General features: G+C 41.8%; 1 protein-coding gene across 5 annotated transcripts in view; it reads left to right on the top strand.

Annotated features, from left to right (window-relative positions):
- Positions 1-13,563, top strand: part of FGF13 (fibroblast growth factor 13) — a 244,743-nt gene that overhangs the window by 117,599 nt on the left and 113,581 nt on the right. The window lies entirely within an intron of this gene.

The following is a 13,563-nucleotide window of genomic DNA, read 5'->3' on the forward strand; positions in this document are numbered from 1 at the left end:
ACAGCACTAACAGAGTAACAGCCAGCCTTTGTATGGGTCTGAATAGCAGAGAAACTGAGAAATCCTAATGGAGGCAGAAAAAGTCTTAACTTCTATAGAAACTTAGAAATTAGTCTGGTTTCTGCAAATCTCATCTGTCATAACAGAATTGTTGGAAAACTCATTAGACTTTGCAGACATGATTCAGAGAGAATTGCAGTGGTAAAATAAATGGGATCCATCACAACTGTGCAAAGACCAGTGGATAACTTAATCCTGCATGGGACTTGCTTGGGAGTATCAGAATACATTTGCCAGATGCAAGATAATGTCAAGTAAATATTTAACGCTGTAATCACACAACAGCGTGTTAGAGCATAATAAAAGACACTGAAAGGGAGTTAAATGCTTTCAATTTAAGCAGATCATTTAAATGAAAGGAAGCAGTGATGCAATTTTACATCTAGATGCAGTGTTCACCTAACAAGTAAGTGGCAAGGGCAAGCAAACACTTGAAGTTGCTGAGAACTGGTAGAGACTCTCTAGTGGGCTATAAATAGTTTACTGTGCATTCTTTGTTTACAGCATCAGTTTTACTGTGGTTTTTCAGCTGTGGTGCTTTGCTGCTGTGTGTTGACTGTCACTTTCCTGCACGGAGTATGTGGTGCTAAGGAGTTTTTGGTGAATGCTTGAGGGGAGTTGTATTGTCAGAGTGCAGCCAGGGTGTAGATGGACACTGCTGAGTACACCTGGACTCGAGAGAGGCTGTTTACATTTTTGCTCTTAAAAAGCTAATGTAGAGCTTTTAGCTACTTCATTTGTTTCATTTGTTCTGGGTGGTTGAGAGATGGACATAGAGTGGTTTGGGCTGAAAGAGTCCTTAAAGATCCTCTACTTCCAACACCCTTCCATAGGCCAGGTTGCTCAATGCCCTGTTCATCCTGACTTTGAACACTTCCAGAGGTGAGGTGTCCACAACTTCTCATACAATTATAGAATCAATAAGGTTGGAAAAGACCTCCAAGATCGTGGAGTCCGACCTTTGACTAATCACCACCTTGTCAACTAGACCAGAGGACTGAGTGCCACATCCAGTCTTTCCTTGAAAACCTCCAGAGATAGTGATTCCACCCCCTCCATGGGTGGCCTGTTCCAATGCCTAACCACCCTTTCAGTGAAGAAATTCTTCTTGAGTCTAACTTTGGGAAAATATGGCTTTTCCCTGTTTTACTGACCAACCTGGGGGATTGGCCTATTTCTGCCTAAAACTTCAGTAAAATTCCCAGTATTTTCACTTTTTGGAGTATAAATAAATGGGATGCAGTGTACATACAACCTGTCAGTTCTTGACACAGCTTATGTTTTGTTCACCCACAGCTGTTTCAAGTGCCCTTCCAGGCTACTGCCCACAGCGGGACACTTTGTCTAGACATGATGTGAAGTTAAAGCTGTTAGTCAGACTCTATTAATATATGATATGCAAAACATTCCTGGAGAGAAACTTCAGCACTTAATTGTCAGCTATGGCCAAGGGAAGCTCTCTTTTGTTGTCTTACCTGGTGGGAGAGAATGACTTCTGCTGGGTAAGGGCAGGGTCTGAGCCCCAGTGACATGAACAGCCTGACCCAGCACGGCTGTGGGAGCCTCTGCTGGTTGAGTCAACCCTAGTGTCAGCTCCTCAGCTGTGAGACACAACAATTACAGCAATAATTCAAGTCAGAAAATTGACAGAGCCATTTAATGTATGTGAGAGTGACAGTGAGTCATCTCTGATCATTGTGTTTAGCAGCCTGGAGATCCACAGGCAGTCAGGACAGCCACAATCCCACATCTGCATGACAGTTCAGGACAAAGAGAAGCAGCTCACAGTCACTGTTTTCTTCCATCCAGAGAGGGCTTCACATGGATTTGATCCCAAAAGACTAAGACAGGTAGGACCTGTTGGGGGGTGGGATAGGACATCTTTCATCTGCAGCCTTTATGTGTTGCCAATCAGGTGCATGCAACAACGAGCACATTAACCTGTGTCAGTTATGCATCTGGTGTGAAATTAATAGATAAAGGTGGACTAAAATGCTAATAAAATTTTGCAAAATGCTCTTTAGATTTTCAGTTCAGGAGCACAGAGTACATTGGTAGCATGGAAGTTACAGATTAGTAAATTTAAAAGTAAGAGGAAAGGTGGTTTCTTTGCAACCAGTAAAGACCTCGTTTCTTAAAAGAATTCTTTGAGAAGCCTTTAAAAATTCATTTTGAGTTTTCCAGCAGTCACTTAAGATGCAAGTGGAGTTGTGGGGGCTAATATTAAAAATACTGTAGCTGCTTGTGTGGCATACAGGGCAAGAAGCAATAGAAGGACTCCTGCTACTGGTGATTAGGAACTGTGCAAATACTGCTGAGAACAGGGTTTGCAAAATTGAACTGTCCAGAGCAGCTCAGTGCTCAGTAATGAGGGTTTGCAGGCCCTGTGTACTTGAGCACTTGTTTTGACAGTTGTATGGGCCAAATATTCAGCAGCTGCAAATTGCTCTGGAGCTTTTCTTGATCTTTTTTTTTTGTTGTTCAGCTGGAGCTGGTATGAATTCACAAGTTCTGGACATTTACAACAGCAGAGTCTTTTCCATGTTTTAAAGTTTTTGAATCAACTTCCAGAATAAATGTTTTAATTTACTTTGAGCTATGTAAAGGCCCAGTAGGCATAAATACGGTAATGATACAAATAGTGACTTGTCTCTAATATGATTTCAAAGCAGTAAAAAAGTGAGTGTGGTATACCCAGAGGCAACTCCCCAGCTTCAATATGCAGTATGCAATGTCCTTAGTTGGAAAAGAGTGGCTTTTTCTTCTGCTAAAATAAAGACCACTTCTTACATCCTAAACACTAGAAACTAATTTATAGCTCAGTGTTGAAACAATGTCTTTTTTCTAAGATACACATTTGTCTTTGCTAACTTTGATAGACTGTTGTAAGCTAGAGGACTGCAGCATTTACTTCGTGCACTGGAATGTGAAATGTGATGATTTTTTTCTTAGAGCTCTCCTGTGCTTGCTGCCTTGGGTTGTTTTTTATGTCATTTACGGTGCTGAACATCAGCGCGAGCATATTATGCAATGCGGTATAAAAATACACAAAGGCGATAAACTCCACTGTCATTTCTGCTTCAACAGAACAGCCGTATTTGATCATTTTGCCTTTTGATTTCTGGAAAAGTTAATTCCAAGTAGTGCACTGCAGCTTGAGCATTTACGTGTGCATGTGTATGTGCATCGTAGAAGTTCCCGGTGCAGAGCCATCTCCCCTGGCTGGTAGTGGGTGGTAGCTGGGCAAGCTCAGGGAGCAACAGCCTGAGCATGGAGATCACCACTAGAAGCATCTGAATTTCATGCTAAGTTGTGTGGAAATCTGTGCTGGTTTGTAAATGATCTAAATTTCATTTCTTTATTATGACCTTGTCACTGTGCCCTTCCCATTGGTGACAGCGCGTCACTCAGTCACGAACAACTGCACGACATGTTGGCCTTGGCTGGGCTGTTTTGAGCAGACCAGTGATCTGCTGGGCCAGAGTCACTGATCTGAGTTATTTTTGGTCTGGCTTAAGCACAGTACCTCTTGGGTTTTAACTCCTTTTTGCTAGTATGCAAACACATAGGATTGAAATTCCTTTGGTATGAGGTCTACTGTGCCAGTGCATTTTCTGTTCTGGGGGTGTGCACAGCCATCTCCATGCACACACAGACATCACTGTGATTGTGCTCTAAGCTACACCCATGGCAGCTTCTGGAGTTTATCTTCCCTCACTGCTTGCACACCTGCTCAGTGAATTAAGCGGCTGTGCGGCATCGGTGCTCCTGTCTGAGCAAAAGCAGCTTAAAACAGTCAGAGGAACAAAGAAATCTTGTCATGTTCTGCTTACACAGCCTGTCTCGGTACCACTACCAGTCTGTGTGTACGTGGGGGAGTCTGGCTTCTCTGTTTTTTGGAAGCAAGAAGGTCCTGCTCATCCACCTCCCATGTGCAGGGTGGGGAGAAGAGAGCTGCCAGGACATCTCCCTGCAGAGTCCCCTTGGAGAGGGAGGAGCTAGCTGGTAGTTTCATGCTTGCTGAGGTGAAGTTTGCTCCATTTTTTGCTGCAAGCTTCTGTCTGTTCAGGCTAATAAAATTGGGCAGTGAATGTCATCCTCACATGCTCCCTGATCCATCAGGTCGATGTTTTTTAGCCAAGTTGCTGCACATTTGCTGTTCACAGCAAGGTGGTGAAGTCCTTCCTGCAGCCTGTGACCCAGCGCTGATCACCTCTCTCGCTTTGTCTGTTGTATGGTGCAGCAACTGTCTCAATGAATTGAAAGCTACTGCTTTAAGTAATATAATTTAAAGTCATACTGTATGAAAATTTTTGCAATTCTGATGCAGTTAGGCCTCCAGTATATGGCAGATGTGCTGCCCGATATGTGGAAGTATCACAATAGTGTGCACGAGAAAGTTGTTGGGTAGTTGAGAAAGATCTCAGTATACAGAACATGTAGCTGGGCTCTGCAAGCGTGGTCATTAAGGTGGACAGTAACAGAAAAACAAGTAGTTTAATCTTCTGTTAATTTGGTTCAGTGCTGATTAAATTGATTAACAGTGAAAAGTGAAATCCCTCTGTGTATGTGCAGCAAGTGTGTTGTAGGTACACTGTGTAATTGCACATGGATTTGTGTCGGGTCTGAAATAAATAAGAGAGAAGTGCTTTAGAGAAGTGCAGAGAGGGGGAAAATACCTTCAAATACAATTTCTAAACCTGTGTCAAGTGAAGGCTTCTGAAATGCAGCCCTTTTATTTCAGGAGAGCAGAAATGCGATATTGTGAGTGTTGTTGCACATCATCCTCCATCGATAGGCTCTCCAAGTGGATATAATGACTTAACACTTCATGGGCCAGATGGGGGGGAAAAAAGAGATGACTGATTATCAGATTATTTGATGTGAATTATTCAGTCACAGTTTTGGGAACTGGGCTGGGGAAAGCTGTTCCAGCAGTGGCTCCTGCAGTGTGTAACACACTGGTAAATAGAAAGTGGCTGTGTAGGCAGAGGTTTCTCTTGGTTGTGTCAATGACTCCATTGAGGCTACAGTTGAGTAGTATTTTTCAAGGGTGCTGGAACTTGCTGAGAAAATTTTGAGAGTGTTCAACAAGTGATTTATGCAAGATCTCTTATGGATGGAGGTGAATTTAACTACAGCTTTATTCCAAGAAAAGAATATGAGAAAATATTGCAACCTTTCATTTGGCTGTTTTAAAAATGAAATGTTTTGTGTACATGTGTGTTTGTATATAGTGACCCTGTCTGTATAAGCTTCACCTTTAACCTGTTGCAAGGAACTTCCACTCTTAAAATAGAGAGGAATATTTCAGGTTAAGTTAGATTTATTGTTTTGTCTTTTCTGAAAGGATTTTTCTGCTGTTCATCTGAAAGCTGTGTACATAGCTCTGGTCAGAACCATGTGCCTCTTTGGGCAGGGGTTCTGATCCAGAGCAGTGTACAGAGTTCTGCTGCTTCCTAGGGCCTTGAGAACACACTGTGCACCTCTCCATGGCACACTGAGGATTTTTGGTCCTGCTGATTAGTTTTCCATGCTTTGTTTTGAAATATCTCCTCTGAGGCTATTTCTCAGAACATCTCTTTCTGTAATGAGTTTGAATTTTAAAACACTCAATTTCTTACGTCCTTCCTTTTGTTAATCCTTAGTAAATGAGGCAAATCATTGGGAGGTGTCACCTGTCCTTTCATGAATGGTGCTTCTGTTCTTGCCTGCTTGTTCCAAGTGAAATGCCCAAGAGCTGCAACAGTAGCGAATCTCTGAAGCAGACTCTTATTGTACTGCTGCTCATCTCCTGCTCCCAAGAGGTATGGCTGATCCTTTCAGATTTCCAGGGAGCATGCAGTCTGTCGTTTGATTATTTTGTTGCCTTTTTCAGGCCACTTTTCCTTGTTTTTCTCCTCCCAGAGGATTCTGATTTTTTCTTACTTTTTTCTTTGTATTTTTGGTTGGTTTTTTTTTTTTTTTCTTCCCAGCACTAGGGAAGTTATGTCTCTTTTTGTAGCCCAGCTGTTTCAATAGATGCTGCATAAATAGGAATAAAAAAGTACAGGCATTCCCACTTCTCTTGACTTCCCTTATCATTTGAAACTTTCTCTTAGCTCCAAATGGGGCTACATTAATAATTAAATTCTTATTAAAATTATGATGCACAAGAGCATTCTAATATTTCATAAGCAGCATACTATAGCTCTCCAAAGCTCTCTGAACTGTTAGCTTCCCACTCATCCCTGGACCTTTCCAGCAGTTCTCTTGGAACATTCTCGTCTGCATGCCTGATTTTCATCACACTGCAAGGATATTCTCTTAGAAACAGCAACATTCCTTGCTTTTCCTCCCAAACTTTGTCAATGAAGACTGTAAGTTCATTGTTGTGCAATGTGTGACACTGAGATACTCTCTGCTGTGAGCTGGTCAGTGTGGGTTTTGTGATAGACAGGAGTCAGTAAGGGATTTGAGCAAACTCCTATTCCCATCCAGAGTTTCTGTCCATCTCTTGTATTCCACAAGGCTTCCTTCCTTGTGTTGTTGGAGCAGAAAAAGGAATGTTTGATCCACGAGCTGTGGGCTGATGCATTAGGTGGCAGCCACAGCTTGATCTGAAGAACCAGCATTTTCGGTGCTGTGCAACTTGGATGGCTTAGCTTCTGCAGCTGGACAAGCAGGTCCTGGTGTGTCAGCCAGCCTCTACTTCTCTAGAAGGGTCCCCAGAAACCCTCTGGTGTGCTCCCAGCTCTGCTGTAAGCTGCTCTGTGTGCCTGTTTCTCCTCATATGCACACTCTAGAGAAAGGAATAGTACACTGTAAATTACTATCTTGTCTGCTGTGGTGCATGGATCAACCCACCTGTTTGGAAAGCAGCCAGCTTGCATTTATTTTAGCAGATGGGAAAAGCAGGAAACCACTTGGAAGAGGCAGGGAAGCAATATTCATTCATTCAGGGCAAGCACGGCAAAGGAGTGAACTGAGCTGCGGAGTCTAAAGAAGTGTGGGCACATGTTTTGCATAGCAAACCCACAGATTCTGATGGCTGGAAAGGGAAAGGTGGTGGGTCTGCACAATGGAGAGTAAATGGTGGCTGTTACTTACCCCTTGATGAGCTCTTTATCACAGCTCAGATGCAGAGGGCTGACAGCACTGCTTCGCAGCATCGGGAGAGAAAACTGCAGTTCTCCCAAACCAAGCTCTAAGAATCACAGAGTGGTTTAAGTAGGAAAAGACCCCTAAGATCATCAAGCCCAACCATTAACCCATTGCTGCCATGTTCACCACTAAACCATGCCTCCAGTTGCCACTTCTACACATCTTTTAAATCCCTCCAGGGATGGTGATTGAACCTCATCACTGGGCAGCTGAGTCCAATGCCCAACAACCCTTTTGGTGAAGAAATGTTTCCTAATGTCTAACCTAAACCTCCACTGGCACAACATTCTGCTGCTGACACCAGGCCTGGAGTGAAGTATTGATATGCTGGCTTTTCCTGTTTCTGCCTTCATTATTCCCTGCAACTGGAGGGACAGTGGAGAACACTTCTTGTGCTCCTGATCCCTTAACTAGTCATCCCACAGCCCTGAAGTCTCTCTTGATTGCCCTTGGATTTCTCGTTGCAACTTCATCGCTGCCTACTTAAAACAAAATCAGTAAATCAATAATAAATATCAATTTGAGGGCTGTACCAGAGTAGGAAGCTTTCTCTTGACATCCATATCTCATGCCCCAGGGAGTCAGCAGATCTCATAAGAAGTGGGTCTGGTTTTCACATTGGGCCTTCTATTCCCTTCATTGCATGTGGGCACAATAAGGTCACAGTTACAGATAGCTGCATCACTGAAAAATGGTCAGATTAGAGTTAATCAAAGGCTGTTTGGCAGTAGAAGGGTACTGGAATAGCTAGGAAATAAGGCTCTGTGCAGAAATGTTAGTGCCATTTCCACAGGGGAAAGAGGAGAGGCATTCTTAGCAGCATTTATCAACAAATTTTTTATGTTGGATGTCATTGTCTTTATTATGCACAAAGATCTAAATGCAGCCTTATCTTGGCTAGCCTTTTTAGAGAATAACAGCCTATTACTGCTAGCAGTTAATCCAATTACTCTTTTAGGTCAAGGGGAGTGTTCTGTGCAAATATTTTTGGAAGATCTGAAAAAAAATATTCTGTGTGGTTGACCAAAGAGAGCGAATTTCAGAATTTTTCAGCAGGTCAAAGTTTAGAAATTCCTACATATATTGAAAGAAACACGTTTGAAAGAGCTGTCAGCTTTCAATTTTGATCACTAGACAATAGTTTCTTGTTTAAAAAATGAAAATGTTTCACAAGGAAAGTGGTTTCAAATCAGAAAATAAATGACTATCTAAAACCATGGTAGAAATTCACTGATGTGAGAGTGGGTCTGTGTGAAGGTGGGACTGTGCAAATCTGAAGAATTAATTCAACATGAAATATTTTGCCTAAAGTAGGTTTTAACCATATCATTTTGGCTCACTATATTATTCCTGGTTGTCTAATAAGGATTTCATTGGCTGTATTGGAAGGGACTGTGAAATATTTATGAGCAATCTATCTAAAGCAGGGAGGAGTGCTGTCTTGAAGAGGAGAAATCCACCTCTGTATGAACTGCAAGAGATTTCAGTGAAGTTTGTTCCTACTTTATTGACAGTGAAGGTGTTGCACTTGATGAACCATATTGAATGTCCTGCTTTGCTTGACCAAGCCCTGGGAGTAGGACTGTAGCATTTCATCTACTCATACAGACTTTTGAAGACTTTTCTGTTCACTGTTTCCTTTCCATCTAGGAATGAGGCCCCCAAGTAGCTTTAGGGTTTGGCAGAAATCTTTGAGGGTGCTTGTGCTGCAGCCTTTGTAGCAGTTTGGGGCTGTTTGGACAAGGTTCAAGCTGTAGTTTGGCTGGCTGTGGCTACTGCTGGGGTAACAAAATCAATACAACCAACAAGCCCTGTATTTGATGTGGGATGGAGAACCTTCCCTAGAGGTGGGGAAATGCTCAGTTTCAGGCTGCAGCTGGCTATATAGGTGTTTGGGAATAAACACAAATATCCCATCAGGAGTTGGGATGTTGGTTTTACCATAAGGAGTATTACTTGGACATCAGTGGGGAATTTTAAATATTCCTGTGACATTTGTGACATAAATAGGAAGTTACCCTCCCTTTCCCACCAACCATAGAAAAGAGCTCTTGGGCCATATACTGTTCAGTCCCAAAAGCCTCAACTTCTAATAACCAACTGCAATCTAATTTAGATCATCTGTTTGAAAAATCATTAGTTCAAGTAGCAAAAGCCCCCTGTTGAGGAAGGACTTTGCTTCCCCAAGTATCTGAGCTCTTAGAGACAACTACTGTCAATCTCATAATTTATGCTCTATTTTTTTATGCAGTAAAACTGTCCTTTTAATATCAGTTCAAAAATAAGCACAGAGAAATAGTTGCCATAGAGGAAATTTATAGTGTTGGTTTGAGAACAAAAGACCAGGCACTGCTTCCAAGTGAGAGGAGTGAAGGAGTTGGGCTGTCGCTGTCATCTGTCACGGACCCCATCCAGCAGCAGCCTCCAGGGGTAATGAAAGTTTATTTTAAGTGAAGTTTATATTTTGAAATATCATCTAAAGAAAGCTGTGTTTTTCAGAAAGTATTTTTGCTGTTTGTTTGTTGTTTTTTTTTTAAAATTTGGAATGAGCTGGTGTGTTTCTGGTGTGGTGCCTGATTTTGGTGATATACTGGGGGAAAAGGAGTGGTGCAAAAGGAGGGACTCCAGAAATGGCTTACTCTGAATAAAAATTAGAGAATTGGCTGCTTGTGCTTCATGTGATATCTGTCTTCATTGTGAAAACTGCAAGTTAGAGTCAACCAGACTTCTAAGTCGTGAGCACACAGCTGCAAGCTGAAAATAAGATTTCTGAGCAATGCAGAAGTGCCAGGGCTGTTTGGTAAGACTACTTCATCAAGATTTTGGCAAAGCTGGATAGCTAATGGTACAGATAGACTGTGTTGTCATTAAGGGGTTTTGAGTGTATTAGAACACCAGAATAGACTTTTGGGGTTTTTTTGATTAGCTTGTAGTATTTTTGCACCCTGAGTTTATTATGTTGTTCAGGTGGCTAACACAGATATCACACCTGAACTGGGATAAATTAGAGTGGAAACAAAGAAGTGATGAAAAGAAGCAAAGGGAATTGTTATTGCATGTATACTGGAGAGCTTTTCATCAGCTCTCTCAACTGGGAAAATGTTATTACAGAAAAATACCTCACTTTCCCACCCTTCCCTTCCTGCAGGCAATCTCTTGAAGTAAGTTATTTTGGAGAGTTTTTTTTTTAATTTCGTTCCTGTGAGGAGCTGAAAGCAATTGATAGCCCAATGTTTTCCCCTAAAAGGAAAAAAAAATATTTACTACAGAACTCCAAACAGCCTCAGGGGTCTGGGTAACCTCATTTATGACCTTTGTTTCCTTTCTGTGTATGGAGGAGGCAGAGAATGAGGGAGGTGCTCAGTGAGCATCACTGTCCTGTGTCCTAGCATAGCCAGGCAGGCAGCAGTGGGGAGGCTTGTACTGCTGCTCCAATTTTTCCAAAAAGAGTAATTTTGGGGAACGGGTTTTTTGCAGCTTGCTCCTTTGTGCCAGAGAAAAGGGATTGTCTTCACTTCGTGGATGCAGGATTTAAGAGGCACTCTAGTGCTCTCCGTGGCTTGAAGCTCTAGTGTAGAGCCATAACTTCAGTCCTTCCAAAATTCCAAGAAAACTAATTTATTGCAAGTATAAGTATCCAGGGGCTCACAGCATGTAAAACTAACCAGACTATGAAAAGCTGTGGAACTGAAGGAGGAAGGAAATTCACATTTCAGGTAATAACATGCAAAGTTCATTCAAGGAGGGAATGGATTTATGGAAGTATATTTTTTGTGTTAAATAGTGTCATACATACAAGAACAATAGTTAACAGAAACGTGAGGATTTGTTTTGCCTGGATTTTATTTACTCTGTGGTTCCTACAGCCTTTAGTTAACAGAGCTGAAGCCTGTCCATGTAAAACTGAGGGAGAAAGATGTTTCTTTACAGCTTTATTTAACTTTGAATTACATCAAAGATTATTTAGTTGGTAACCCGAGCCAAGGCCTATGGACAAGGTTGATGTTATGGTTTCTGGCAATTCTAGATGGGACTAAAATGCAGTTGGACATAAAAGAAAGACACAATCCAGCAGATTGTTTAGCTGGTGTGTTTATATAAAGTAAACATGTTTGAATTTATCTCGAAAAACATCCTGGTGCCGGCAGTCATCCTAAAGATCATTTTCTCTCAATAAAGCTCATAGGAAGTAGGATTTTTTTTCCTACCGGCTTGTTGGCGGCAAGTTTTTATTAATGCAATTATTATTATTTTATTTAAATGAAAGAATATGCCACAGGGTGATATTTAGCAAGCAGAATGTTTTGATGTAGGAAACATAATAGTTACTGCAGCTGTTTTATACTTACAGCTAAACAAATTCCTCTCATGTATGCACACTTGCTGTGGGTTTGGTCTCCATCAAATTGTAGGGGGGGAGAAAAAATATTTGATTTTTTTTTTAAGCTATGAAGCATTTGTTTATCATCTCCCTTCTAAGAATATACAAGTTCTTTAGCTGTATGTTAATGACCTGTGTCCATCACAGTCTTGTCCCTGTTTTATTCAGGGGAAGATGGGAATGCAGAGCACTGAGGTGTTCTACCCATGAGGATTGGGAGTACATTAGGATGAAACGAAAAAGAGATAACTAGCTGCTGAAATACAACAACAGAGATGTAGCTGAAGACTGGAGGCTGGCACGATGGTTACACATCTGCCTTCAGGAAGGTGGTCAAGGAAATGTAGATGTGCCTCAGTCAAGGTTTTTTCTAACTGCTCTCGAGGACAGCATCCACATGATGGGGTGAAGCTGAGCATCTGCCAGGCTTCTCATGGTTGTATTTGTGCATTACACAGAGCAGTGTAAGAATATCATAGGTCTTGCAATTAGAGTCTGCAATGGTGGGAAGAGTTGAGTACAAAGAGTGCCCTCTGCTCCACATAGCACAGTGTGTAAATACTGCCTTGGATTTCTGTTAATTCCCTAAAACTTATGGTTTCTCTCCTACTGTGATGTATCATAAATGTGGGGTTTATCCCATTAGCAAAGTCATAGCAGATTCCTGAGGATATGTCTCCCTTTTTTAAAGTGCTTGTTCCCAGTTATTTAATAATGATCTTTTTGTGGTTGTGCACTGATTATTTTTAGTCATCAGAAATTGAACATGATCAAGATTTTAATGTTTTTTACATTAGATTCCTGTAGTTGAAATTTGCCTGTGGATTGGTTCTTGGGGCCTGTAATTGAGGTCCTGCAGCTGTGATTTCAGTGGCTCCATGAGAGTGTCTGGCTGTCATCATAGCAGGGGAAAGGACGCGCTGGGGTCAGGGGGTGTTCCTCATTTTGTAATAAATTCTCAGCCTGACTTGAGGCCATTCATCATGTTAAGAAAAGGTTTTAGCTGTTCCTTCAGAACACTGACATCAATTAAGTTATCCATACATCATTCCAGCATTAAGGCTGCATTATTGCTGTGGTTCCTGGGGTTTGCTCCAGATGTCAGTGCTACGATGGCCCTCAAAACCAAGACTCATTTACACCTGCTGTCCTTGGGTCTGGTAACAACAGATGTGCTTTTGTTGATTTTGCCATGTTCTTCACTGGTAGAAGGTGTGGTATATTCACATTTAAATAACTCTGTGTGAAGGTGGTGATATGATCATGTAGGTGACTGGTAAAGGACCAGTTGTATCTACTGCACCTTAGTGAAGTTGCCTGAGACAGGGTTGGGCCTCCCTAGTGATGTCAAGCAGCTATTTGACAAATACTTGATGAGTGGGATCAGTCTGTGGTGTTGGTTTGCAGATGCTGCACACTGTGAGCTTACAGAGGCAAAAAAATCACAGCTCAGTGCCAAACAGCTCTTGTTTGGCATGTTCCTTTGCCATACCTTTGGGTGGTCACCAGTAGCTCCTTCTTTCCTGCATGGTGGCTTTTTGGAGGAGTGACCCATCAGGGCTTGTTGGTCTTGGATGTTGACTCTTAGTGATTACTCCAAGCCATTGCCCTTCAGTCTCAAGGCTGTCAGTACGTTTCGTTTGCACATCCATACCCTTCCCACAAGCCAAAATAAAACTGGTATTGCTGAGGATGTAATTATATGGCAACACAGACCTTGTACTCCATTGACCTGCTGCTCTTTTTTGAACCAGTTGTGCTTTCCTATTAGCCCATGCATCGCTTTTAATGACGTCTTGTATAGATTATTAGTGTATATTACTGATGCTGTATGTGGTCTAATGAAGCAACAACAGCCAGGGTATGAAGTTTCTCCAGTGGATTAATGAGGTCTTGAAAGAAGGTGACTGCCCACTCTGAATAGAAACACTGTCAAGTTGAGTTTTTCATCAAATATGACTCTTACTAGAGAAAAAAAT

Source organism: Myiozetetes cayanensis, unplaced genomic scaffold (assembly GCF_022539395.1).
Source record: "Myiozetetes cayanensis isolate MyiCay16 unplaced genomic scaffold, myiCay2020 scf15, whole genome shotgun sequence".
Taxonomy (NCBI): domain Eukaryota; kingdom Metazoa; phylum Chordata; class Aves; order Passeriformes; family Tyrannidae; genus Myiozetetes; species Myiozetetes cayanensis.